Below are 6,000 nucleotides of genomic sequence, written 5' to 3' on the forward strand. Positions count from 1 at the left end.
CAATCTTTGAGATGTTCTGAGTTGAATTACTGCATTCACTCTCGTGATTTACACTGTAGCAATATTACATGATTTCATTGGCCTTGCACTTGTACTAAAATGGCTAAGGAGAAAATGTACTCATCTCATAATTTTGCAAGGAAATTTAATACAATCTGATAATAGCTAATTGATGCAAGTTAGGTAATGACTTGCTCTGAATTATAAGATACAAGTCATGTGGAACTTTCTTATTTATTATTCAGCGAAGCATATCATCCCAGTTAAAGGCTTTGAGAGGAGAGATAAGAGCCCCTTTTAATCTGTATATAGGGGAGACATACATCTGTCGCATCTCTCTTCGCCCATCAGTCATGACAAGGTCTAATCATTGCATTTATGCTTCATGTTTCCACCTTTTAATACTTTTTCCCCACGTTCAGATTCACACATTCATGGGGGGTTATGGGTGAAAAGAGAAACTGTGACTATTAGGTGACTGTCGACTGTGAATATTTTTCAGCACTCCTAGCCAAAGCCCGTCGCCTTCATGTTAGCAGCTGTCTGAGCCAAAAATGGCCAATTACCATCATTTTCCTGCTGGTGTGGTAATGTTAGCGGGAGCATCAGGCAGAGAGAAGAGACCCGACGGCAGATGAGGTAAAAACGGCAGAGATAAGCCACAAAATGAGACCGTGGAAATCAGACAACATCCACCATGACAGGAGTTGAATCCATCATTTGCAAAGGAAATGGATTCAATTAAATGGGTCCCTCTGGTATGTGACTACACACAGGAATTGTTTTTATGATAATAATATTGCAATTGCATCACCTGGTCTGCTCACATTGATTATGCAGTGTAAATAAGCAAGGCCTGAGAAAGAAGAAAGACAGGAAAAGTTCATATGTAGCATCAGCATACTGTTAGTGAGAGTGAAATGAATTCTGAGACACTGGTAATCTGATCTGATCTGATCTGACCAGATGTCGTATATGCATTGGTTTTCAATGTTAGTATAGAATAGGTGCCCTGGAAAAAATGCTGTTTATGTTTCATATTATATAAACATATATAATATGTGAGAAAACCCATGCAGGCACAGGGAGAACATGCAAGCTCCACACGGGGGGGCCGGAGCCGGGATCGAACCTACGATCGCTGAACTGTGAGGCAGATGTGCTAACCAGTTGACCACCAAGCCGCCCTTATACAATACATCCATCCATCCATCCATTATCTATCTATCTATCTAGCTGTCTTCGGGCAGTAGGCGGGGGACACCCCGAATTGGTGCCGTGCCGCCCTTATACAATACAATACAATTTTATTCATACAGCGTATTTCACAACAGCTACAGCTGTAACAAAGCACTTTACATACAACAGCAAAATAGCCATAATACAACAAGTGAAAGCAATAAATTACACATAAAATACTATACACAATAGACACCGCAAAACAACAGAAAACAGTCAGTCTCAGGTCAGATCAAAAGCCAGAGAAGACACATTTCTAGTGTCTTCAAACGGGTTTTAAAAATGGACAGAGAGGGGGCTTTCCTAACACTCAATAGAAGGTCATTCCAAAAGGAAGGTCCAGCAACAGAGAAGGCTCGATCCCCTCTGAGGCTCCGCTTCGTCCTCGGCACCTCGAGCAGCGCCTGGTCCGCAGACCTGAGGCTCCGGGAAGGTGCGTAGGAGTGGAGGAGCTCCGAGGGGTATGCCGGGGCGAGGCCATTTAAAGACTTATAAACAAATAGAAGCATCTTAAAATTCCTGAAGCGTCATATTGCTTTAAAACCAGTGCAACACTCTCCGAGTTGATGAGCAGAGGCTTAAACAGCATGAGAGTCTAGGATGGTGGAAGGGAGTATATATTTTCTCAGATGAAATATCTCTGCCTCGCTTTTCATCAGGTTTGATATTGCAGCTCAGTGTCACATGTGGGTGGCTTTGGTTGCCTTTGAAAAGGGATACAGAACGTCTTTTATTTCATTCGCTCAGTTAGACGTTTGAGGTGGACTGACAAAACAAATGTTTTGTCTAGGAGAAATACACTGTGTTGGATACAGATTTTAATCAGATAATAAAAATGACCGGTTGGCAGAGAGTTGAAATAAAGTCCTGGACATTAATGATGCCTAGATGGGATGCATGCGTTTGCAATTAGTTTTACTTTTCAAAAAATACAAAAATGATGCTCACTCTACTGAGCCTTAATGCACGAAAGAGCTTTGACATAATTAAGCACTACAAATTACTTTCTGATTCACATGATTCACCTGATTATTTCCGCCGAATACACCGGATGCTATGTTGTTGGTTTTTTTGTTATATAAATGGATGTTTTGCTGTCCCTGATAAAAGACAAGGTAGTGACGGTCCTAAAAACCACATGCTGATTTTCAGACTTTGGAGGGCACATAACTTAACATTGCCGTCAACTAATTACTCGCCATGTGGCCAGTGATGAACATGAAGGTAATGTCTCTTACTGGTGAAATTTCTGGGGATGTATCTAAAACCAAGCCCTGCCTACAGACAAATACTCTTTGCGTTTCGGTAGTGACATGAAAAGTTGGGACAGGTTTTTTTTTTACATAAAAACTACATAAAAATCTACAAAATCAATGTAAATCTTTCACAATACATTTAAAAGCAACCAAAATGTTCTATTAGAGTAAAGTATTTTGTAAATAGGCAAAAATCTTCTACATTTTTTTTTCATGGATTGAAATTCAGGAGTTAGAGATTGGGACAGCCACCTCCCAATAGGAAGTGACATATAAAAGATGACTTTTTATACATTCAGTTTAATAGTATCTCAATTAATGCCTTGTGGTAAAAAAGATCATAAGAAGATATTACTAAATATGCAAGGTCTGAACACTTCATTGTTTTTTAAAATTTGATTTTCATTGTGGGACAGCAATTTCAACCAATTTGGTAGAAGGGCTCATATATAAAATAAGTATATGTGATTGAATAAGTCACTGATAGTGTAGTGGTACACACGCCTGAGTTGTGTGCGGGCAGCGTGGGATCGATTCCCGCTCAGTGACGGTGTCTGTGTGTGCCCTGCGACTGGCTGGCGACCAGTTCGTGGTGTAGTCTGCCTTCGCCCGTTGATGGCTGAGATAGGCTCCAGCACCTCCCCGCGACCCTGTATAGGATAAGTGGTTTGGAAGATGACATGACATGACATGTGATTGAATGTCTGGAAGACAAAAATATGGGTTTGGGATTGTTCAGAACCTTGGTGATTACATCAGCATTCATTTGCCAAACTATTTGAGGTATAAAAAGCCTCCTTTAAATTTACATGTAAAAATGCACACTGTTATGACACTTCCTCAAGGTGGCAAGGAGGAAGGCCCGAACATAGAGTTGGAAGGGGTAAATGAAAAAGTGCACTAACACAAAAGACAGCGGTTCCAAACACAAACGAGCAAGGACTGGCTATGTCACCCGCAGCCAGCCCCGTCCACCAGCAACCCAGTCCCTCTTAAACTAATTGTTTGGTGTCACACTTGAACATAATTGACTAAATTGGTTACTCTCCCCTGCTCTGATTGGATGACAAAGGCCACCAATCAGGGAAGAGCAGGGGAGAGCACCCACACAAACAACTTAAATGGCCATGACTCAACGTGGGCCATAACAACACACAGGAAGCTACAATCATGCTACTACCCATAATCTCATAGGTGCTGAGAGCAGCATCGGCTGGGCTGATCAACAATGACTGAAAACTATACAGCTGTCATTTATTTAGATGTTTGATTAAATTTGTCTGAATCATATATTATAGTTGGGTAGTGTTTGTGGTATTGGATTTACGTATCCTTGTGAGGATAAGCGGTTCGTATAATGGATAGATGGATTTTTGGAAACTTGGCCATTACAGCTTTAGGAATTAAAAGTAGATTATAGAATTATCCAAAATGTTGTGGTAAAATAGATAACATCTGGGGTCAAGCAAGGGGTCTAAATCAATCCCTAATGTGGCCCCAAACTTTCGTTCATATAGTAAAGTGATTCTCACTCTTATTTTGTGTGATTAATTCTTATGTTCCTATCCCCATTCTGGTATAACAATGAGTTTTACATGTCTCATTGCCTCCATCTGTCCCAAAAGAACATGTCTGGGAACAGGATATCACCAGAACAGTTAATCTGCCTTATTTGCTTCTCCCAGTATGGCAGCTTTGTTGCACACATTATTTGTTCTCCAGGATAAATATTTCCACAGTGTTGGTGCACACTAAATGTTGATTTATCCTTGGCCTGTAATGGCCAAACTGCATATGGCATGTTTGTGTTTTGTCAGAATTCCTCATCTGTGACAATACACTATAAACTTTAATTATCAGCTAAGTGTGACAGCAGTGCTACAGTCCATCCATTGGATTTGGATGTTGTAGTGTTGAATTAGTGTAGTCCTCTGTATATTGACAACATTTATATGGCCAAAGCTGTGATTTGAGGGGTACTGTGTTTTAGGTCATTTAATTGTAATAAAGTTGATAATATGAATAATATTAAATAGAGAGCCTATTGATAACTGATATACAGACAATTTATGCAGTGACAACATAATGTTCTCTTCTTGTACAAACAGGCCAACCTGTTACTAATTAGTATAACGAATTAATTTAGGTATCCTCTCCCGGACATCTCATCATCCCCAAGAGTCTTCATAAAATGTCTATTGCAGGGATGGGCAACAGTTAGCCCATCGGCCAATACTCAGAGTGGCCACCTACAACCATCTTTCAATACAGAGAAGAAGATGGAAATGCAGACTAACATGTTGTACACAAAGTAGTGACAACTTTAGTTTTGCATTTAATGAAACAAACCGGCATGGTACAGTCACGGGTTCATTTTACCAAAGAGCAACATATATTCAACCCAACAGTTAATTGTAGCACACATTCAATGATGTAGCGTAACATAAACACACTTCAATGATAAAGATTAATGCCCTTATTATGGAAAAAGGCGAGAAGTGCAAGGTCGCAAAGCATCCTGGGAACCGAAGAGTGAACAATCTCAGAAGTACACAAACAACAGTGCATGAGGGTGTTTTGTCCTGTGCGTCCTACAAAAAAATTGACATACTTAAAGCGGAAGTCAACGCATTTTTTTTTCAAGAATATGTTTTATGCAAGACCACTAGTTGAAACAGGGCATTCTGATAAATATTGTGTTTGTGCAATAAGTGTTAATCCACTCATTTTTAGACATCTCTGGGGGCGGCCATTTTGTCTTCTGTCGACTGAAAATGACATCACAACTGCTCACAATGATCAATCACGGCTCAGATTCAGAGAACAGGTCAGCTGTGATTGGTCGTTGTAAACAGTTGTTATCTGAACCCTGTGGGTGTGTGATGTCATTTTCAGTCGACAGAAGTGACAAAATGGCCGCCCCAGAGATGGCTAAAAATGGTTGGATTTTGTTGCTTAACTCATATTCCAGAAATACAAAATTAATCAGAATGCTGTATTTCAACTGGTGGGCCTGCATAGAGCATATTCTTAAAAAAAAATGTTTGGATTGACTTCCGCTTTAAGTAAATTTGTATTCCTACGTAATTAACAGATTAATGTTGAATGGCAATGTGAATTAAAACTTGCATGGGTATGTAAACAGGTAAGCGTCACATCTGCCTCAAATTTACAATCAAAGGTTAATCTTATGACACACTGCACATGAAACAGAAAAAAGTACCTGATATGAAGTCATCAGAGCAGATCCTTATATATTTGATGGTGTAAAGTGGTCACATCGAAGATTTGATAGGCATTGTGCTCATGGTCTTTCATACAATTTCGACGTTCTTTCCCCCTGGTTAAGAATCACTGTACCACAAAATAAGATTTTTTTTATCTGTAGTTGAGCAACCGTCAACAGCACAGGTGCTCATCATTGCTATGAACACACAACGGACTTTGCAACTATTTTGCCTATCGACCTCGATCTCACTCGACCGCCTGCCCTCAGGCATGGAAG

This window comes from Filicampus tigris, chromosome 2 (genome assembly GCF_054856515.1).
Source record: "Filicampus tigris isolate MCC_2025a chromosome 2, RoL_Ftig_1.0, whole genome shotgun sequence".
NCBI lineage: Eukaryota > Metazoa > Chordata > Actinopteri > Syngnathiformes > Syngnathidae > Filicampus > Filicampus tigris.